Source organism: Littorina saxatilis, linkage group LG16, assembly GCF_037325665.1.
Source record: "Littorina saxatilis isolate snail1 linkage group LG16, US_GU_Lsax_2.0, whole genome shotgun sequence".
NCBI lineage: Eukaryota > Metazoa > Mollusca > Gastropoda > Littorinimorpha > Littorinidae > Littorina > Littorina saxatilis.
The window spans coordinates 33,707,413-33,731,990 of record NC_090260.1 but is presented as its reverse complement, the minus strand read 5'-3'; the positions used below and the strand labels follow the sequence as shown (position 1 = coordinate 33,731,990).

The 24,578-nt window shown below is 39.7% G+C and overlaps 1 protein-coding gene and 1 long non-coding RNA gene across 2 annotated transcripts in view; one reads left to right on the top strand and one right to left on the bottom strand.

Moving 5' to 3' along the window:
- LOC138949968 (protein draper-like) overlaps positions 1 to 24,578 on the bottom strand; it is a 259,036-nt gene that overhangs the window by 71,478 nt on the left and 162,980 nt on the right. The window lies entirely within an intron of this gene.
- LOC138950899 (uncharacterized) lies at positions 56 to 10,911 on the top strand. The gene is made up of 2 exons (XR_011450862.1): positions 56 to 204; positions 10,739 to 10,911. It is a non-coding gene; the product is annotated as an uncharacterized lncRNA (long non-coding RNA).

Genomic DNA, 24,578 nt, shown 5'->3' with positions numbered 1-24,578 from the left:
ATAACATAAATGCAAATTGTTTCAAGGAATTTGCTGAGTTAAATGGATTTGCGAGTGCGAAACTTTCCCTCCCAAAAAAAGACGCGTTACTAACCGACAGTGTTCTCCGGTGATGGCCACGGTCGACTTTGTGTATCCCAAATTTGGTTTTCAACTTTGATGAACACTTTCAGGACTAAAATATTCATCGTAATCAACTCGAAGGTAAGTTGTTTTCAGTTGTTCCACATGAGACGTTATCACTTATTGTACTCCATGTACACATGCACAGATTACTTGATTGTCGAGACCATGATTGGAAACGGACCGGCCAAAGATGGCGGGTCTTTCCAATAGTCACAATGTCAGCCCTAACTCAGTTCAAGGGATACACATTCTTTTAGACTCAACGTTTGAGTCAGTTTTGCGAAACAATGGGTCACAAGCAGTGGAACACAAAGGAAAAACACGTTTCACATAGACGGACGCAACCTTTAGAAAGCTGTTTAATCAGACTAGCTCAGTGCACGAGACTGAAAGCGGGGGCGGCCATTGATATCTCAAGCACTTAATTGGGCATTTTACGATCTTGAGGGAGGACGATGTATCCAGACAAGCTGCTTCAAGTTCAAGTGAATCTGCCCAGCGGACAGTGGTATGAGAAGAATTCAGAACTTGACACATTGGCTCATTACATACTTGACTGTCTTTTGTCGACCTGTTCTGTTACTCACTCAAGTAGGCAGCCGAGATACCCTGCCGGTGTCACGATTTCAATCTTTCGCCTGTGAACATATTTCCCACTCGACATATACTCAAGACTGAAATGTTGTTTCCTGGTAAAATTAAGAAGTGAAATTATTTAAGGACGAAAAGCATGTCAGTTTCTTGCATGTGAAGAAAATTGGTGGTAAAATTTAATAGATTTCAACCCCAAAATCTAATTCTTCGAAAACGTGTACTGAGTGGTTACGTCCCTTGAGTAAGAAGGAAACATTTTAGGATGAATCAAATTTCTAAGTTAAATAAAACAAATTGGTTGGACAAATTTGGCCCCATGAATGTAAGGTACACAAGGTCGCTCATCAGTACTATCGTAGGGTGTTTTTTTTGTTCAGTGTAGAGTTTATACTAGTTCAACGAGGCCGAGAAGCGAAATATCAACACGGCGAAAGATGAAAACGTCACACCGGGGGAGAGAGCGAGACAAAGAGGAGCTATCGGGTGGAGAATGGGGAGGTGATTCGGGGAGGGGGGTGGATTAAAGATGAACGTATCAAATTGTTATTTGTAAGGAGGAGAGAGTAAGACAAAGAGGAGCTATCGGGTGGAGAATGGGGGAGGGGATCCGGGAGGGGGGATTATAATGTGTGTGTGTGTGTGTGTGTGGTGTGTGTGTGTGTGTGTGTGTGGGCGGCAGGTCGGGACGGCATTTTATCAACGAACGTACGAAATAACAAAACAAAATAAAGAAAGAACAAACAAACAAAAATTAAAACCTGACACATGCAGGTTTGTGTAGTCATTCGTTAGACTGATTTTAACCTGTCTTAGACGACTACCCATAGTCTTTTCACATTCACTGATTCAATCAATCAATCAATATGAGGCTTATATCGCGCGTATTCCGTGGGTACAGTTGTTCTAACGCGTTTTGTCAAAATGTAAAAACTTTTTACAAAACGCAGGGGGCTCAAACACGCGTTTTGTCAAAATGTAATAACCCTAGAATTCTGACGTTAAAATTATCATATCACTGACTCCCGCTGGAAAACCCCTTTAAACGCAAAACAGCAGACTATAACACAAGCAAAGTAATGCATCGTGCAGAAAATTTCATTTATTTCGGCGACGATTAATGGCAACTGACTTCCACTTGATTGTCGCTTTAACTGCAAAAAATAAGACTATCAAGCAAACCAGAACACAAAAACAAAATGGTCGTCATTCAGGATATTTACATTTTGAGTTAAATTGAACAAAATGACTTTTATCTGAATGTCCTTTTAACTGCGAGAATTCAGACTATTACAGAAGCAAAAAAAAAAAAATTCTTCGTTCAGAAGATCGTTGTTTACAATTTATATAACCTTAAAATGGCCCCATTGACTTCCGCTTGGATGTCCTTTTAACTAACACCAAAATGAAACTATCCCACATATATATACAAAGAAGCAGATGTTGTTTTTGATCAGAAGATCTTTGTTTACATTTTATATGACGTTGAAATTATCAAATTTGTTTCCGCTTTGATGTCCATTTAACTAAGCAAAATCAGGCTATCACACAAGGCAACACAAACACGCACACTAAAAAAAATATTCGTTCAGAAAATCTTTGTTTACATTTATATGACTTAAAATTATGTTCTCACTGACTCCCGCTGGAAACCCCTTTAAATGTGAAAAAGCAGACTATAAGATAAGCAAAACAATGCATCTTGCAGATGTTTTTTTTTGGGGGGGGGGGGGGGGGGGGTGGCGACGATTCATGCCCACTGACAATGTAATGATCCTAAAGACTTTTGATTGTCCCTTTAATTGCAACAAATCAAACTATCAAGCAAACCAACACACAAAAACAAATATTGGTCTTCATTCAGGATATTTTAAATAATCGGGGTAAAAGGAAATAAATGACTTTTAATTGAACTGTGGATTTGCATGAGTAGCATACAAACAGACAGACACACAATTTGGAAATTATTTGATGGTGAAGATTCTAAGTTTTCTTGACTTCCAATTTCAAAGAAGATAAGGGGTCTTGTGGGCGCGCCACTCGTTTTGTCAAAACGTTTTTACAAAACGCGGGGCGCGCCCCGTGTTTTGTAACAAAGTGTGAAATGTTTTGACAAAACACGGGGCGCGCCACTCGTTTTGTCAAAACGTTTTTACAAAACGCGGGGCGCGCCCCGTGTTTTGTAAAATGTTTTACATTTTGACAAAACGCGTTACAACAACAGTTCTAAGTGCAGGGATTTATTTATTTATTTTTGTATTTTTATTTTGTGCAATTTATATCGCTCACATATTCAAGGCGCAGGGATTTTTATCTATGCCGTGTGAGAGGGAATTTGTTTACAAAATACATCACGCATTCACATCGGCCAGCAGATCGCAGCCATTTCGGCGCATATCCTACTTTTCACGGCCTATTATTCCAAGTCACACGGGTATTTTGGTGGACATTTTTATCTATGCCAATACAATTTTGCCAGGAAAGACCCTTTTGTCAATCGTGGGATCTTTAACGTGCACACCCCATTCAAGTAATGACACACTCGGACTGTGTGTGTGTGTGTGGGTGTGGGTGTGTGTGCTACCTGACGGATTTTGATGAACATTGGTTTACATATTCTTGAGAGCATTCGCTTGTGTGGCTGTTCTCCGATATTTGATAGCGTTATTTGATGTCATATTTTCCCGTTTGTAAAAGTTGAGCCCGCACTGTCAGAGAGAAGAACACATGAATATAATATGTAGAAATCGCAAACCCGGCCAGAAGGCAGACACGGACAAAATGTAGGATGCTGATACATGTAAAATATGTGTCTGATGCGAGTATAGGCTTACTACATGTATGTTTACAAAAATCGTGAATAATATCTAGCCGAGATGAATCGCAACCTTTGTACCTCTCCCTTTATTTAAGATTTTTTCCCATTCTTCTTCGTGTTAGTTGGACGGTATTCTTTCTTTTTCTTTTTTCTTCCAGCCACAACACAGATAGCGTAATAGCGGCTGTTTTATTCATTCTTCTGTCTCGTTCCCTCATATTCGCATGTGATATTATGTCACTCCTTATGAGATTACACCCCCCAAACTTTGTTGCTAGACCTTTGTTAAGGAGAGAAGAGGCGAGGAAAACTGGTATGAAGTACAAGTCAAAAATCGCACCTTGATCTTACCTGACTCATTTACGGCACTTGGCAGTCTTTTGTCGGGCTTTTGTCGATCGTTTGTTCACTTGGATAATAAAATTACGGACATGCTCCCCCCCTCCCCCCCCCTCCTCTAAACTTTGCCAAAATGGGTCCTCTTGAGACATCTCGCGTATGAGAACAAAAGAAAACCGAACGGGCAAATCATATGGACAACACATGTTGGATTTCTTCTTAGGGTACGCTCACCAGTAAAAAAAAAATGCAGCCAATGTTTTCTCGAAAAGTTGTGTTTGTGTGTGTGTGCGCGTGCGCAGGTTTTTTAATGTACTGTTTCGTTGAGAGGATCGTGGGTAGTGTTTTTCCTCTTCATTTTAAAATGTTCATTACAGACATATAAGACAAAATAAAGAAAAAGAGAGAAACATACAGCAAAAAACAAGTCGCGTAAGGCGAAAATACAACATTTAGTCAAGCTGTCGAACTCACAGAATGTCCATAGAGGGGGAATCGAGACGAGGGTCGTGATGTGTGTGTGTGTCTGTGTGTCTGTGTGTCTGTGTGTGTCTGTGTGTGTCTGTGTGTGTCTGTGCGTGTGTGTGTGTAGAGCGATTCAGACTAAACTGCTGGACCGATCTTTATGAAATTTTACATGAGAGTTCCTGGGAATGATATCCCCGGACATTTTTTTTTCCTTTTTTCAATTAATACCTTTGATGACGTTATATCCGGCTTTTTGTAAAAGTTGAGGCGGCACTGTCACACCCTCATTTTTCAATCAAATTGATTGAAATTTTGGCCAAGCAATCTTAGACGAAGGCCGGACTTCGGTATTGCATTTCAGCTTGGTGGCTTAAAAACTAATGAGTGAGTTTGGTCGTTAAAAATCGGAAACTTGTAATTAAAATTATTTTTTTATCAAACGTTCCAAAAACAATTCCATCTTATTCTGCGTCATTATCTGATTCAAAAAACATATAAATATGTTATATTTGGATTTAAAAACAAGCTCTGAAAATTAAAAATATAAAAATTATTATCAAAATCAAATTTCCAAAATCGATTTAAAAACAATTTCGTCTTATTCCTTGTCGGTTCCTGATTCAAAAAAACATATAGATATGATATGTTTGGATTAAAAACACGCTCACAAAGTTAAAACGAAAAATATAATATATGTATTCTTAAACGGATTTTTGTTTTGATGTACATTTTTCATTCAATTTTCTTTTCATGTTTGCTTGCTCTTGGTTTAAACTGTTTTATTTAACGTTTGTGCATTATTTACAAAAAACGCATATTGAGTAAACAACAACAAGCATAATGCTTATAGTGGTGTTCACTATTTCTAGAAAATTACATATAATATAAATGGCGGCTATTGTACAGTTTAAATGAAAAGCTTGCAAACATAAAAAGAAAATTGAATGAAAATTGTACATCAAAACAAAAATCCGTTTGGGAATACATATATAATATTTATGGTGTTTGCGAGTAAGAGATAGGGAGGGAGAGAGGGAGGGAGGGAGGGGGAGAGAGGGGGAGAGTGAGAGAGAGAGAGAGAGAGAGAGAGAGAGAAAGAGGGAGAGAGAGAGAGAGAGAGAGAGAGAGAGAGAGAGAGAGAGAGAGAGAGAGAGAGAGAAAGAGAGAGAGAGAGATACGAGTAGACGTGTCGATTTTGCTTTCACTTTACATGTTTATCTGTTCTGTTGCTTGCTCTTCATTTAAACTGTACAATAGCCGCCATTTATATGTATTTTTCTAGAAAACTGTAAACACCACTATAAGCATTATGCTTGTGTTGTTTACTCTATATGCGTTTTTATTTGTAAATAATGCACAAACGTTGAATAAAACAGTTTAAACCAAACGAAGAGAAGTACAGAAAAGCGTGCTATGCAGCACAGCGAAACCACTATTTTCAATCAAATTGATTGAAATTTTGGCAAAGCAATTTTCGACGAAGGCCGGACTTTGGTATTGCATTTCAGCTTGATGGCTTAAAAACTAATTAATGACTTTGGTCATTAAAAATCGGAAACTTGTAATTAACATTATTTTTTTATCAAACGATCCAAAAACATTTTCATCTTATTTTTCGTCATTTTCTGATTCCAAAAACGTATACATATGTTATATTTGGATTACAAACAAGCTCTAAACATTAAAAATATAAAAATTATGATTAACATTAATTTTCCGAAATCGATCTAAAAACAATTTCATCGTATTCCCTGTCGATTCCTGATTCCAAAAACATATACATGTAGATATGATATGTTTGGATTAAAAACACACTCAGAAAGTTAAAACGAAGAGAGGTACAGAAAAGCGTGCTATGCAACAGAGCGCAACCACTTCCGCGCTAAACAGGGTCGTTAATTTCACCGCCCTTTGTACGAGCGGCGGACTACGGTCATTGGGAAAAAAATGCAGTGCGTTCAGTTTCATTCTGTGAGTTCCACAGCTTGACTAAATGTAGTAATTTTGCCTTACGCGACTTGTTCTTTTTCCCACACACTTTGGACACGTGCGAGTACTAGCAATAGAAAATTAACAAAACGCCTTCCTCCCCCTCTTAGGTGAAATGAAAGCGGACGTTTTCAGCGTGCATTCCCTTGAATTGACTCAATGGTTAATCATGCTTCCGTGATCTTGGGAGTTGTGGGTTTTTTCTGTGACATTCACAAACATACAAATGACAGAGTCCGACTAAAGGCTTACTGGAATTTACTGTTGAGTAATAAGTGTGTCCTCTTAGGACCATGCCAGTGCATGGGGGATATCTTGGATACAGGGCGGACAGGCTTGCAAGCAATATATAACTCTGACTGTTGACCGTCGTTGTAATTTCCCACTTTGTAGTTGTCAAGGTATTTTAACATGTGGGCTTTATATTTTATAAGCTTGAAAAAGAGCATTGTTAGTAATAACGCGCGCTATTTTTAGTTAAAAAAGGGATCAACTTGGAATGTGCACCCGACATTCCAATTTGTTTTCTCCTTTCTAATAATGGGTGAATTTGTTTTATTATAACTGAATTGCTTACAACCGAAATACCTACATGCCAAAATAACTGAAAAAAAAAAAAACAAACAAATAGACGAATAGGGAAATGATACATAAATAAGTTCATAAATGAATGAGTTAATAAATGCGTTATGGCGAAATTTAGATAACAAATTAGGAACTTTAACATTAATTTCAAATTAACTAACCAAATAACAAAATCAATAGGTAAAGTGTTGTATGGGGACATGTAACAAAATGAGGAACTTGAAAACCACCATGTAGGTGTCCGACATTTACTGGTGTCTTGTTTGCAATGATTTCAATTTGGTTCCAACATTTTGTTGTCGTCGTCGTCGCTCTTGCTGTCTTTGTTGTAGTTGTTGTTATTTGGGGGTTAAACGGGAAAAGGGGCAGAAATATGTAATTGGACTATTGAACGATCGTTTTCACACTAGGTGTCGGACTTCAAGTACAACGCGGGGTAAAAGTACTTAATGGAAATCCATGAGCTATGAGTTTAATAGATAATCGTTATTTTGAGCAATTTCCATGTCTGAACATCCCACGGATATCCGCGTGCCACCCATCATTTCCTTTTACACGACAAAGTCGTGTCGTAACAATTCCCTTCCTCCCTCCCCCTACCCCTCCCTATACACTTGATAGTCCTCAACTTCGACCTACGGCGATAGGGGGATAATTGAGACAGCACTCTAAGTAGCTTTCCAGGTTACTGAAAGACTTTGATTTTGATCACAAGTTTTGGAAACTGTGAGCCCTTTTATCCTCAGGGAGACAGACTGTGTACAACGTGGGATTTAGAGCGGGTCAAAGTTGAATCAAACTTGCCACATTCATTTCTTGCCTCATGATTAGCATATGCATCGTTCACTGCTTACTGTTGTTGTTGTTTAGAAATCAGTGCGCGCGCGCGCAAGTTTGTATGTGTGTGTTCGTGCGTGAGTGTGTGAGTGTGAGTGTGTGTGTGTGTGTGTGGTGTCGGTGTGTGTGTGTGGTGTCAGTGTGTGTGTGGTGTGCCAGTGTGTTTGTTTGAGTTCGTGCCTGTGTGTGTGTTTGTGTATGTGTGTGTGTGTGTGTGTGTGTGTGTGTGTGTTATAGTGTCAGTTATTCTTTCTTTTGTCCCGAATCCTTGCTTTCCAGAAACCTGTGATGTCATTCTTCCTTGAAAATTTCTTCCAAAACTTGGTTGTCCAACTTTTGTCCGAGAGATGAGGTCGGAACGGTGGTATGAGAAGAATTCAGAACTTGACACCTTGATGTCATCTGACTGATTGGCTAATTACACACTTGACTGTCTTTTGTCGACCTGGATCATAAAGTTGCCGACCATGTTGATTTACCCACCCCCTTATGAACGTGAGTCTACTTGAGACATCAGCGTAGCCAACACACACCAAACCCAAAGTCGGACCGTAACAAGTTTTCATTATTTTATGTCTGCCACCCCACTCCCTCCCCCTTTTAACCCCCTCCGCCCCCACCGCTTACCCCTTCTCAGTTCACAGTTAATTGTCTGCAGCCTCAACCCCCCGTGGGTAATAAATCACTCGACTATCGTCGCCTGCTTCTGATGACCGCTCTAAATAATTTGTCAGATAGCAGTGTGCAAAAGACACCGTTGAGTGTACATGTATTACCTTTCCTATATGCTTAGGACACGTGCCTTTTCAAGTCATTGTCAATTACAAAATGTAGGTCTTACAACACAGCCACTGATTTTCAGGTGACGGTATCAATGCCGGGTCCCTGCTCTGCGAAAAAAAAAGTGTTTGCATTAATCGGAAGAAACATACTGCATAAGCGTAATTTATGCAGAGGTATGATGTTCTTAAGTTGTGAGATTTTTTAATGATCACGATGCCTTCAGTGCTTACTAAATTCTTTGATTAGATTGATTTTTTTAATGAAGTTAGAATTCTGCTGCTCTGATTAGTGAAATATTCAAAAATGCTATCATGCTATTTTGGCACCGTCATGGCTTTGTAGACTTATAATATATCTGCGTAATTGATTTCAACTCTTAGAAATCAAAAGTATAACAAATTGTATTGTGTCTCCTCTTGTCGTTAAATAATCACAACAACTGTAAAACAAATTTGCTTTGATAAAGCTCCCGTTTTTCTCTCAGAATTTTGCTCATTTTTGTTTTGTTTACATGCCCCAGACACAAAAACTACAAAACGATTCATAAAAATTCCGTTCCATGCATTCCGTCTCCTCTCAATCTAAGATCCCCCTCCCCCCCCCCCCCCCCCCCCCATAGATCCTCCCCCCACAGTTTGTACAGGAGCGGGGCATTTAGGAGCCTTTGCAATTTTATGACCCGTCTGAAAGAAGTGATTGACTGGACACTGTCAAGTGCTCTTAAAGAAGCGATCAGATACGTGAGAATCACAGTGTGAAATTTGACAAGAGGTTGACGGAAGTCTGGCAACCAGATGTTAAAGGGAAAAAATAACTCACTGAAAAAGTGAGATCGCACGTGTCGGACAGATGAAGGTTGGAAAAAAGGAACCTTCTTGGCATGGATACCACTGGGAATATAACGTGGAAAACTTGTAATTATAGGTGCTGGACTTTCAAATTCAACTTGATCGCACATGTCGCCCTTAATTGTCTCTCTCACTGCTTTCTTATTACCCTTGCAAGTTGAAACCACCCATCCCTCTCTTGCTTGATGGCAACTTTAAAGTTCTCCTTTTTCCCAACCGTTTTGTCCCAGCATATAACCACTTCATGTCCCTAATTGGCACTAGTTTCTGTGAGGACGTTAAGCTTAGGTTAACCAACCAACCAACCGTTTTGATACTACCCATGTATCATGTATGTTTCTGAACATTTTGTTTTTATTTGGTATTGCTTCATTTTGCTTTTTTTCATTTACAATGTATAATCTGTGAAAAAAAAGGCCAAAACCAAATAACTTTTAGTTTCCGATGACAAGGTGTAGTGTATTTAACAAACAAAGTTTGATTGTAATGATTGCTTCCATTTTCTGTGCACCTCCCACCTCTACAACATGCATACACTTGATAGTCTTCAACTTCGACCTACGGCGATCGGTGGATAATTGAGACAGTACTAGCTCCGAGGAGCTTTCCAGGTTACCGAAAGACTTTGATTTTGATAACAATGTTGAAAAGGCTGTGAGCCCTTTTATCCTCAAGGAGAGAGACGGACACCGGCCCCTATAATGGGCTTTAATTGGAGCGTGTCAAAGTTCATTGCATCCTGATCAGCATATGAAACGTTTATCGCTTATTGTAGTTGTGTATAACTCATAGTAGTGGGAATAAGGTGACGCGCTAGTGTGAGTTTGTGTGTGAGTGTGTGTGTGTGTGTGTGTGTGTGTGTGTGTGTGATTCGTATATATATATATATATATATATATATATAGCAGTAACGGATGTTATTTGTGTTTGGACAATTACAAACATTTAATTCTTGTACACAGATTAAAGACAGTTTCACTTCCAGGTCAAATGTCTTAATGATGCAAATACAAATAAAATACCCTCAAACTGTTCTGAAACGATCAATTTTCGTTTGAAATACTTCATTTCTTATGTAAGGAATACACACTGGCACACAGTCTTTTGTTGTCTTGGCTTGCGGCCTAAATCTGACACAACAAGGCTCGAAGAAGGGACATAATGCTTTATTTCATATATTAAAAAGAAATACATGTGGTGTCAAAATCAGTTGGCAGTAGGCCAGAGACATAGTAGGCAGTGGAAAGTTACTAAAAAGTGACCTAAGTTGAAAAGATGTGTATTTCTACTCCAGACATTATATATGGAGGCTCTGGTGTCACTAATATCAATGTGCTGTCTTTGCTTTGTTTAGCGACCAGCATCAAAGAGGCGCATCGAGGACTGCCTGGGAGAAGAGGACCACCAGGACAAAGAATGAAATCGATTGAATATGCTGTGCTGTTGCCCTGCTAAGCTGCGTGCATTTTTAATTTCTCCGCAACATAATATGCATGTTTTTGTTATGAAATAAAATTGTTGATCGTATCTTGAGTTTATGGTGTTACATGTAATAGTCCTTATGATCTGTGACTGAGTGTGAAAGTTGGTGTGTGTGCGTGGATACATTTACCTAAACCTACATTCACTCTCAACGTTGCATTCACGTCGAAATCAAACCAAACCACAACCACAACCAAAAATTCACGTTGTGTCGACGTGTAATTCACGTCAATTTTATCAGGAAAAATGCACCAAAACACAACTTTTACGTTGTGTCAACGTAGAATTCACGTAATTTTTTAGCTAAATTTTGACCTAAAATTTACGTTCCATTCACGTGGACATTACGTAAAAATGCAACGCAATTTCAACCAAACCACAACCACAACCAAAAATTCACGTTGTGACAACGTAAAATTCACGTAATGTTTTTACGAACAATCCACCTCCACCAATAATTCACGTTGCATTCACGTTGGTGTCACGTAAAATGCAACGTTGTTTTCCAACGTTATTCCCACGTGATTTCGTCCATACAAATCTACGTAAAAAAACGTTGAAACGCAACGTAAACCCAACGTAACCCAACGTGAATATAACGTGAATACAACGTAAAATTGTTTGCTGGGGTCCTAATCATCCTGGTCGTTACAAAAAAGCACGGCCTAATTTATTTTTGGACACGGTTTATTTTGCTATAATTAAGCGATAAACACTTTTATTCTAACCTTCAACATTTCCCCAATCCAGTTGAAAATCCAATTCTTAGCTGCTAAATCGTAATATTAAACCTCTTTGGTCAGAAAACACGACACTTACCATGCCGCAATCAAAAATCAAATCGAAAATACCAGAACTAAACATAACATATGATCAAGTCTCCTTGCAATAAATGGATTATTTCTTGACCAGGTAAATTCCTTCACATCCGGTTTAAAAAAAGCTCCAGAATTAAAACATGTCACAGACTGAATTATTCGTTTCACCACATTACCACACCTGAACGTCAGAATTAAAATCACCACACTTTATAATTTTGTCGCTTTCAAAACTTTTAATGTTTTCCATAGTTTGTGTCCAATTAATTGTACATTTACCTGTGGCGAAGGTGAGTCGCACAAGAGACAATGACAAAAGGTGACGTTTTCATGTCAGTATGTTCCAAATGACATCACCAGTACATTTTTCATTCTATCTAATCTGTTTTCGTTCTATTTTTTCTAATAACATGCGTTAACAATTGATTGCCAACTGGAATGGAAGAGCACAAAAATTGTAACTTGATATGTAGTTTCTCTAGAGGGAAAACATCTCCCACTTTCACGTCAGTGTGTCCCATGCAACATACATTTGCCAAACAGCTATGCGTAAGTAGATTATTTGTTAGTGGTATAGAACATACTGATCAACAATCAAAGTCAGTTTTCACATTCATGTTCTACCTATTTCTTATATGTTTATTCTTTTGGCAATGGTGAAATGTCAGCAATCGTGTGTCATTCGGGACAGTAGACATGACACCTGACCTTTTGTCACTGTCTCACAAGCATTCACTAAGGTGAGTCTAGCTAGCATTTACTCTTCTTATTTTTTTCAATTCAGTTGTCCCCATTGGACGTCCTTGCGATGGTAGGAAAGGGTACACGTGCGACCTCGGACTGCTTTGTGAGGGTGGCATTTGCAGTGAGTTTGCAGATACACATATGGACATTACTCGCATTCCATTTACTCTCTAGCTCCCCAACCCCCCATTCCAGAACAAGCTCACAAATACACACACTCACACTCACACAACCTCCCACACGACCTCCCCCCCCCACACACATGCATATACACATACACATACACACACACGCACATACACACACACTTACACACAGTGACACACACACACACACTGTCATGAAGTGGAATATGCGAATAAAAGGTTATTCTCTATTAATACACGTGTGCTCTGCCCTATCTAATTAAACTGACTCTTCACTCTTCGCACTGCACACTTCAAACACAGAATTTGGGAGGATGCAGAATTATCATTTCCTCACAAAAACAATATAATATTCACTTCAAATAAACAGAAATACAACTTTCCAGTTACAACCGTTCAATTCACACAGTAATATGGTAATCACTGTATACATGGGATTATATATTATAATAATCTTTCTTTACCATACTATCTCAGTATTATGTTACTACACAAGAGAAAAGTTTGACAGACACTCACGAGTTCGTAATTCTCACTGCATGCCGTCCTTTACACACTCTTGTGCCACTGATATCCATGTAGATGCTGTTATTCGTATCTCACCTTCCTCTCTCAGAAACACTCCTTCTCACGTTCCTCCCCGAGAAACACTCTTTCGCCCTTAGCGAATAGTACCGGTCCGTCTCAACGACCAGTGTTGATGGGGACTCTACCGTCCATCCATCTTCGCCGATGTGGCCTCTTGTTCCAACATCGTCACGAACTCTCCAGTGTGAGGTCCAACCCTCGGACACCGTCATGGAAACTCCTAAAGAATTAACCCACATCTTAATACAACATTCTCATAAACCATCTCTTCTCTCGTGTATCATCTCTCTCGTTCATTCTACATTCACAACTAAACATTACACAAGTAGGCTACTTCTGACATCATTCCATGTATGTCATTCTCTCCATAATCAATATCCAAGCCATACTTAACCCATGGATCACTTAATCCATTAATGACACTACCATACATAGCATCAACATCTTAACATAACATAAATGCGTAACAACATTTATGTTAAAGAAATTACCCAACAAAAACGTAATACAATCTCAACGAGAATCCTCTTAAAAACTTAACATTAGCATTTAGTGCACTTTGCATACACTACCGTTTACATTCCAGTCATATATTTAAGCTTCAATACTATACAACATAATAAATCATTTACCTTAAGAGATCCGTCTCAAGAAGGAGTGCTTGTTCTCAGAACAAGACCGACACGCGCTAAACAACCTCCTCGGTTGAGAATCTTAAACGCTGTGAATATCTTAGTTCAAAACCAGCTATATCTTTCCAACTCGTAAACACTATTCTGTTTAAACCAGGGCTATTTCCTCGTGCAACACCCGGAACCCGTGATATCGCTTCTAACTTGTCCCACGCATCACAATTCAATCTTTAGGGAGGTTAAAATCACGACGTGTTTCACAGCTCAACATATCTCGAAATATCCTACTCACATCTTTGTAACACACACTCACAAACACACACACACACACACACACACACACACACACACACACACACACACACACACACACACACACACACATACATACACACACACACACACACATACACACACACACACACACACATACACACACACACACACACACATACACACACATACACACACACACACAATGATGGGTGGGTGGCCGAGTGGTAAGTGCACTTGCCTCGGAAGCGAGAGGTTGCGAGTTCGACCCTGGGTCAAGGGGTTAGCAATTGTCTTCCCCTTTCCTAACCTAGGTGGTGGGTTCAAGTGCTAGTCTTTCGGATGAGACGAAAAACCGAGGTCCCTTCGTGAACACTACATTGGGGTGTGAACGTTAAAGATCCCACGATTGACAAATGGGTCTTTCCTGGCAAAATTGTATAGGCATAGATACAAATGTCCACCAAATACCCGTGTGACTTGGAATAATAGGCCGTGAAAAGTAAATAATTATTCGCCTTAATTGGCTTGAGATTTACTGGCCGATGTGAATGCGTGATATTTTGAGTAAAAAATTCCATCTCACACGGCAGAAATTAATATGTAAAGCGCTTAGAGAACGTCAAGCGCTATATAAATCGCCCCATACATACACACAAACACACACACACACACACACACACATACACACACACACACACACACACACACACCAGGGGCGGATCAGTTCATTGTTAAGGGTTTCACATTTCTTCAAGGGACAGATCGACGACGAAGCGTTCAGTAGCGTGAAGGCGCAAAGCGAAATACACAAGGAAATTGGAGAAATCGGTGCTATCTGAGACAAGAAACTACTCGTTATACACCGTTCAAAAAACAAATTTAAAGCTGTGGTCTATTTATGACTTTCCGGGGCTACGAGGTTCAAAAATAGGGATACAATCATGTACAGAATTCTGTACAACAAACGCTACCCGAAACCCCACCTATACGGCGTGTATGACCTTGAGAGCTTCAGTCAACGCTTGAATTTTGCTTGGATAACATCCGGTTTGCTCTCTCAAGACTGATCATATTTTATCTTCAAGAGAGATCAAGGGGAAAAAATAAACGCCCCGGCGAAGATACGAACTCTCGACCTCTCGATCTCGAGACTTCGTGTCTCATGTCCTAACCACTAGGCTACTGCGCCAATTGAGAAAAAGTAGGAAAAACATTGATATGAATTCATGTTATGTTAATCTTGAAGCAGCATGATATATATCTCTATCCGCCCATTGTTCAGAAGTGAATACATGTATAATTATTTCTTAGATGCCTGGTTTCAACTGCACAGAGCTTTGGAGAGATTCAATTACTGTTCTTGTCATTTTCTTGCATGTTGTAAATAGAGATATCGCAGCTATTTGCATGGCGCGAATCAGTGTCCTGTAGCATGACGGTGTAAACCTGTACTGCGATTCCGTAAAACATGTTTGCAAATAAAGGCAAATTTTAATGTCAATTTTTACGTTTTTGCAACGCATGAATGGTAATTCAAGCGTAGAATGATATAAAATTATCAATTTTTTATCTTTGACAACACTGGTGAAGTGGCCTAGCGGTTAAGACATCGGCCCCGACATTTCGAGGCCCCGAGTTCAAATCCCTGTCAAGTCGTTTATTTTTTCTGCTCGATCCTTCTTGACAAATATGCTCAGCTCTGCGAGAGCAAACCGGATGTTACCACTGCAAAATTCAAGCGTTGACTAAAGCTCTCAAGGTCATACACGCCGTATAGGTGGGGTTTCGGGTAGTGTTTGCTGTACAGAAATCTGTACATGATTTTGTCCCAATTTTTCAACCTCGTAGCCCCGGAAAGTCATAAATAGACCACAGCTTTAAGGAGACACATTTGGTACAAAACAAGAAAAATTTACCGATTTGGTGCAACCTGAGCCAACAAAGTTTCCAACTACGTTCCAAAATCGTCATTTAGAAGACAAAGGTCGGCTCCTAGAGGGGACCGAGGGCATGCCCAAAGAAAAATGTTGATACAACATGGAAAATGAGCAATCTGGTGCAATGTAAACCATGATTGTTTTGATTTTTTTCAAATATTTGTTTTAAGGGGGGGGGGGAGATTCCAGAAACCCCGGACCCCCCCCCCTGGATCCGCCCCTGCACACACACACACACACACACACACACACACACACACACACACACACACACCTACACACACATGTATACAAACACACACACACACACACTCATACACACAGACACACACACACACATACACACACACACACACACACATACACACACACACGCACACACAAACACACACATACTACATGGCTTCCCATCGACGCTCTACCTAAAGGGTCCACAAACCCTCGATTTTTATTTGTAGGGGGTCCACAGAACTTTAGAGGGTGCTGGGACCTTACAGACTTCTGAAAGTTCTGTGAGACATTCACAATGGCTTTCAATTTGTCATATCGGTTAGATTTTCTCCGTAAATCAGCGTCGGTACAGATCTGACAAAAGCAAATCCGTGTCTTTGAAATCTAGCAAAATGTAGGGGAAGGGCTCCCAATATGGACCGGCTCCTAATATGGACCATCTCCTGTTCTGACAAACTAACGGCGCCAGAGCGCTCAAAACAATTTCATTCGCTGTATTCACACTCTCTGGAAACCTTGCACATGTCAAAACAACTGCAGAAACACAAACCTCAAAACCGTTAGGCTTTTTCTCTTTTTATATTTAGTCAAGTTTTGACTAAATATTTTAACATCGAGGGGGAATCGAAACGAGGGTCGTGGTGTATGTGCGTGTGTCTGTGTGTCTGTGTGTCTGTGTGTGTGTGTGTGTGTGTGTGTGTGTGTAGAGCGATTCAGACCAAACTACTGGACCGATCTTTATGAAATTTGACATGAGAGTTCCTGGGAATGATATCCCCGAACGTTTTTTCCGATAAATGTCTTTGATGACGTCATATCCGGCTTTTCGTGAAAGTTGAGGCGGCACTGTCACGGTCTCATTTTTGACTCACATGCGAAGCAAAAGTGAGTCTATGTACTCACCCGAGTCGTCCGTCCGTCCGTCCGTCTCCCCCGTCCGTCCGGACGTCCGTCCGTCCGTCCGTCCGGACGTCCGTCCAGAAAACTTTAACGTTGGATATTTCTTGGACACTATTCAGTCTATCAGTACCAAATTTGGCAAGATGGTGTATGATGACAAGGCCCAAAAAAACATACATAGCATCTTGACCTTGCTTCAAGGTCAAGGTCGCAGGGGCCATAAATGTTGTCTAAAAAACAGCTATTTTTCACATTTTCCCCATTTTCTCTGAAGTTTTTCAGATTCAATACCTCACCTATATATGATATATAGGGCAAAGTAAGCCCCATCTTTTGATACCAGTTTGGTTTACCTTGCTTCAAGGTCAAGGTCACAGGAGCTCTTCAAAGTTGGATTGTATACATATTTTGAAGTGACCTTGACCCTGAACTATGGAAGATAACTGTTTCAAACTTAAAAATGATGTGGGGCACATGTTATGCTTTCATCATGAGACACATTTGGTCACATATGATCAAGGTCAAGGTCACTTTGACCCTTATGAAATGTGACCAAAATAAGGTAGTGAACCATTAAAAGTGACCATATCTCATGGTAGAAAGAGCCAATAAGCACCATTGTACTTCCTATGTCTTGAATTAACAGCTTTGTGTTGCATGACCTTGGATGACCTTGACCTTGGGTCAAGGTCACATGTATTTTGGTAGGAAAAATGTGTAAAGCAGTTCTTAGTGTATGATGTCATTGCTAGGTTTAGTTATTTGACCTTGATCCTGAAGGTCAAGGTCATGTAAAGGTCAAGGTTAAGCATGTGTGTCGTATGGGCTTTGCCCTTCTTGTTTAACCAAATTGGTTGACATTTTGGTCAAGTAATCTTCGACGAAGCCCGGACTTCGGTATTGCATTTCAGCTTAGTGACTCAAAAATTAATTAATGACTTGGGTCATTAAAAATCAGAAAATTGTAAAAAAAAAAAAAAACATTTTATAAAACGATCCAAATTTACGTTGATCTTATTCTCTATCATTTGCTGATTTCAAAAACATATAAATATGTTATATTTGGATTAAAAACAAGCTCTGAGAATTAAATGTATAAAAATTATTATCAAAATTAAATTTTCGAAATCAATTTAAAAACACTTTCATCTTATTTCTTGTCGGTTCCTGATTCCAAAAACATATAGATATGATATGTTTGGATTAAAAACACGGTCAGAAAGTTAAAACAAAGAGAGGTACAGAAAAGCGTGCTATCCTTCTCAGCGCAACTACTACCCCGCTCTTCTTGTCAATTTCACTGTCTTTGCCGTGAGCAGTGGACTGACGATGCTGCGAGTCAGTTTCATTCTGTGAGTTCGTCAGCTACTTGACTAAATGTTGTATTTTCGCCTTACGCGACTTGTTTCACTTTTGGCAGCGTTCACTCTAAATGTGCCGCCAAAAACGGACTCGTTTCTGTCCACAGCCAAAGCTGTTATCACACACAAGTTGCTATATAGGACAGCAAAGACTGTATTTGTTACATTTAAGCAGTGTGGACCCCGAGTTTCTCAAATTAAGCAATATCTCAAAGTACGTGGTTTTTTTTAATATGGACAACCTTCAACAAATCGAAGAAAATAAAAGCTAAAGGCTATTTTTATTAATTCATTAAGAAGCTTGCTGAAAATAACCTGTGACTAGCCCTCGAGATAATTTCACTTATTTTTGTTTCCAGGGCCGAAATATATGTAGCGAGGATAGAGACTTTAGCCCGGGATAAACCCTATCCTCGAGCTAATTTAGCCCACTGTAAAAATATCCCAATGCATGAGTCGAGGTTAGCTCTATCCTCGCGCTAAAAGCCGGGTCAAACTATCCCCTCGTTTTGGAGCTGATAAGTCTCTTATCCCGGGGTTAGTGGAAAAACAACATGGCGGCGGTCGCATTTCAAGTGCGAAGAAACCAGGTTTTGACATACAGGAATAACCTGTACCTGTTTAATGTGTTTGATGTATATAAACTGTTAGAAAAATTTCGGTTTTGCCGCGGAAATTTGTGTGATCACTGACGGTGTTTAAAACGAATTTGAACTTCAAGTTGAAATGGCGATCCACCCACCCCCTCCCTTTCCCTCCAACTTACTTCACTTGAATCCCAGAACAAATGGCCTTGTTGCGCCGCATTTCGCCTTACCTAATGTAAATTTGCACAAGAAAACAACACAGCAACATGGCACGAGAACAAGACTGGAACCAAGTTGGAAGAAACAGTTCGTCACGCTTTTCATGATGTCACGGTCTACATGGGTCATTTAGAACAGAGCGACGTCACCTTTCGAACGCGGATTCCTGAATTTAGAACCGTCTTGACATTCTATCATGCGCAGAGATGCGGAAATCCCCGTGCCAAAAGTAGATCGAGGGGAAAGCTCGGGTTAGTTATCTTTTCTGTAATCTCGACACATGCATTGCGCTAAAGTATCGATGATATCCTGGAGATAGATATGTAGAGGTTACATGCCGAGTCTCAGTGATTATTAAGAATAATGGTCGAAGTTAGCGGATCATGAAAAATGCGAGCTTCAGCGAGCTTTTTCATGACCGCGAACTGAGACCATTAATTTTAATAATCACTGAGACGAGGTATGTAACCTCTTTATTCCTCCTTTCTTCAGTTATTCAAAGAAAAGAGGAGTTTTTGTGCGCAAGTTTGATTGAATCCTATTCACTCAACCAGTCTGCCTGCGCAGGCGATTGAATAATAATCGGTTTTATAGTTCAGGGAAAATCAATCAATTATGTTAACACTTCTTGTCAGTTTCCCTGTTTTGGACTAAAATCAAATACACCGTTATGTTGTCATTCTGCTGTGGCGGTAAAGGCAGATAGTGTGTGTTCTGTTCATGTTTTAGTATCGCTCAGGAAATGTTCTTTCTTCGAATGGGACAAGCAGACGAACTTTTCCACCCGTGTTCCAACGTTAAAAACTGTAGTTCAGTTTTCTGGGGCAAAATAGTGTATGGAACCGCTGTATGTTCTTTAAATTGATGAGATGTGTGCATTTGGTTGCGTGTGATCTGTTTATAAAATGAAATATTGTAGAAAACTAACCGTCGGATTGCAGTCTTTTGTCCAAGCAACTCAGTTCAGAAAGTTTGGAAGGGGAACTACTTTTGTCGCTAGACAGAGTACGAGAGTTACTTGCCTTGGGAGTTTGCTTGCACTCATAAGAGATCTAAAGCGAGTTTCTGTGCACTGAACGTTATATTTGGATTTAAAAAAACAACCAAACTCATGGATTTTATATGGAGATTAATGTGTTCAAGCCTGTAGTTGCCAGTTTAAATGCAGTATGTTTGTATCGTTTGGTCTAGAGATGTATATTTCGTACATTGGAGCGTTCGGAACTTTTAAATCGCTAAAGTAGTTCTCTCAAATCTAGCTTATCAACCTGTGAGCTATCGAGGATTCAGGCCCGTTGTTGGGTAAGTGATTTTGGTTATTGGGTAAGTTACCGAAAAATAACTAGCCCTACACGTTTACAAAGAGAAAGAAGCAGAGGGGGGAATAATCCGGGTTAAGCTTTTATCCCGGGTTAAGATAGACCTGATACATACATTCCGGCCTTGGTGTGCTTTAAATAATGCTTTCTTAAATCCGAAACAGATAAATCCAAAGCATGACGTTTTAATTAGTCTGACTTGCACACTAAGTTGTATCATGTTATTTTGAAGTATAGGGGGCTTAATTCTATACAGTGATTCGCGAAGTCCTCTTTACTGGTCCATATTGGGCGCCCAGGCTCCAAATATCGACCATTTGTGATTTTTGTCTGTAGTTAATATTTGCTGAATGTCTATCAAAGGTAATTCACTCTAATTAGGCCTTACGGTTAACATACGAGAGAAGGACTACCAAACACAAAATGAAACTTCTTTGTATGATGATGATAAAATCGTTTATTTGTAAACATATTGGCGACATTTGTCTAGGTTTAAAACACACACAGGCGCGCACGCACACTTTCCCTTTATGTAAAGTATGTCACCACCCTCCCTATCCCCAGCACACTCTCGCTCATCTAATTAAAAATACTTGGATATAAAATGGTATTCTTAAAGGTTCTGATAAGAAAAATATATAGTAGCTATATGAGAAGCAATGGCGTCAGCCGCAGCAATGTCTCTTCATATCCAGGGACCAAGTGGGTGCGTGTGCACAAATCCAGCGGTAAGTTTGGGACCTTGCCACCCAAGGGTCTTTATTAAAACTTAAAAGATAGCTTAATTTTTCATTTGGGGTATTTGGCAGGATATTTCTATTTGAGTTTATAAACTGAGTCAGGGGTTGAAAGTGGCATGAGTTCAAATCACACTCCAAAGTCAAATGAGCAATGCTGAGGTCTGATTGACAGGTGCATTTAAGCTCTAGAAATTGGTAGTTCCCAGCTTCTGCCCTTAGGCGGTTAATCCTTTTTATTACACGTGGGCATGCATTATAGGTGTTCATCTGTTTTGATGGGGCTTCCCGAATGAGCCAGCCAGAGCTTATAGCCGTGTGCATGTATTTTTTCCTCCATTTTCTCCAGAGAAGAGATAGTCTGTAAGGCTACTGATCTCAGAAGCAGACAAACTTCTTCGTAAGAAAACAAGCTAGTTATCAGCATGACACAACAAAGTGGTCCATATTAGGAGCCCTTCCCCAACGTTCTTTTATCCGTTCTAAAAGTAAAGTAGCAAACGACTGTAATGGATCATTTTTGGTAATGGAAACCTTGATGAATGTACAAGTACATGCCTTTATGTAATTAATGTGTGTTTATATTACTTCATGCTGCGGACACATATCCAACTGCACATACATATATTTAAAATTAATGTGAAAGAAATATTATACATTATGAAGCTTAAAGGCATATGTACTCGATGACTATACACGCTAATTGCTTTACCAACAGCTGGAGACATGCTAAATTAAGTTCCCTGCAAAATATTGTGGTCTAGGACCCCTTCAATGTTGAGATATGTTAATTTTCATTTTATTTATAGATTTGGCAACACATGTAACGTTGATGCAAGGGAGCTAACACCGCGGCTTTGTTGACATCCTCACTTTTTCAGAGGCTAGAACAAGCTGTAATGCATGTATTATGGTCCGCGCATGGTGACATATCGTCATTATGTGGTCTTATGGTGCGTTTGACATCGATTATGGGCAAACTACACTTTGTAAACACGGGAGCGCGTACATATGCCTTTAATTATGTCCACAGGGTTTGCCTATTTTGATTTTTTTTCGATTTTTGAATTCGCCCTTCTGTTTTTGTTCACTCGATTTGACAGAATACAGAATACCCTTATTTGAGCGGCGGTCACGTCATCCTTGTATAAGAATGTTTTAATCCAAAAGGTGATCCAAATATTTAAGTGAACGGCCTTCACTGGCATATAAAGTTTAAATGAAATGACATGGGAATGAATGCTTTATTTTGGGTGCAGTATATTTTGGCCTAGTTTATAACACGCTGAATGTGCTTGTACAACAAGTTTACAATTATCAGTTTTTCGTGAAGCTGACTTTATTAGTGTTATCTGACTTTTCAGAATTTTTCTCAAATGGAAATGCAAACTGCAGTTCGAACAAGTTACTGTGCTCGACTGGCCAAGTGTGTGACTATGGCAATGATGGCTTTACGTGCAGTAAGTACATCATTTTCAAGTTATATCAATAATGCAGTAAGTAAAAGCGGTTCTGGTTAATGGGTAGCATGGTGTGGAAATCATGTGAAAGCCAGAACTGCTAACTGCTACGCTTTTCCCATTGCATGCTTCATTTTAAGACAAACTGCTACGCTGTTCCGCCAAGCTTTAAATTGCTTCGCTCAAACAAATAACCACAAGCCTGCAACAGTTTTCTCTTTCTTATGAGCTTTAGTACTCATTTCTGGTTATCATTCCTTGTAGCAGTCAGAATATACCATAAACCATTTCCACACTGACTATATAGTGGTATTGCAACAACTCGTTATTGGGAATTATGTTCTTGCTTTCTAAATAAAACAATTTAAATGTATAATTATATTCGTGCAAGAAATAGCATGAATGCGGATGTCCGGATATATTTTAGACAATGCTACACTTGAACATCATTTGATATTCTGAAAATTCCAGAAAATGATACATTATTACACTTAAGAGAGTGACCCACTCAGAGTGGGTCACATAGATATCCTTGACAGGATCACCAACTCCGCGCGTGCGCTAGCGCTGGCCCTCTTTCGAACTCCCGTCTGCGTCTGCGAGAGGTTTTGACAGAATCTCCACTTCCGGTGCAGTCGTTCAACACATGGAAAAGATGCAGAATTTCGAAGGGGAGGTGGAGTGTGTGGCTGATGTAAGTGAAAAGCAAACAAAGCAATACAAAAAGATTATTGCTGATGATTGAAATGATTCATGTGAATCTATATATATATACGACTTGTGTCTGTGTGTGTGTGTGTGTGTGTGTGTGATTGATCGCCATGCACGGCCAAAGTTCTCGATGGATCTGCTTCAAATTTGGTGGGCTTATTGACAGAGACCCCGGACACAACCTGATCGATGAGATATTTCAACACGTGCTCTCAGCGCGCAGCGCTGAACCGATTTTCGTTTTTCACTGCACGTTACTATTTTTAGATCTCCCTTCCTTCGTGCGCCGGCGTCAATCGATATTCCCGTTTGTACGTTTATATTTAGAAGGTCACTGCACGTTACTATTTTTAGATCTCCCTTCCTTCGTGCGCCGGCGATGCCGGCGTACACCCGGCAAAGCCGGGTCCCCGGCGACGGCCGGGTATTCGGCTCTACTTCTTCCCGGCGAAGCGGGTAATCATCTAGTCAACAATAAAGATTGATTGTGGACGGCACGTCATTAATTTTGTTTATACAACTCCTGTAATGCAACCGAGGAGTGGATTAAATCTAGTTGATTATTTTTAGACAAGTGAGAAATTAGAACGAACTACTTTACACCCAAAAATCACACGTGGATTATTCGAAGTTTGAATAAAGAGGGCTAAAAAATAATCAATACTAGAATTTATTTTTAGAACATGACATCATTTGAAACCCAGACGATTGGACCCTGTTGCGGAAGAATACAACGTTGACTCAAAACTGTAACAACAATGGCTGACGTGTATAAAGTACACGCATACCTCGCCAGGTTTGTTTCTGTGACTAGTCGACAGACGATGCCATTTGCTTTGTGTGTGTTTTTGTTGTTGCTTACTGTACATGACATACATTATTATTTTGTTTGGACCTAGCTATTGATGTGTACATTGTTGTTAAACATTTGTTTGTTGTATGTTTACCAGGGTTTGCTAGTGTGTGATAGGGTTCGTGTCCGTCTGAAGATGTTAGTTTCTTTGTTAGTCCTGTGTTGACAACTCTTCAACAAGCGTTTAGAACTG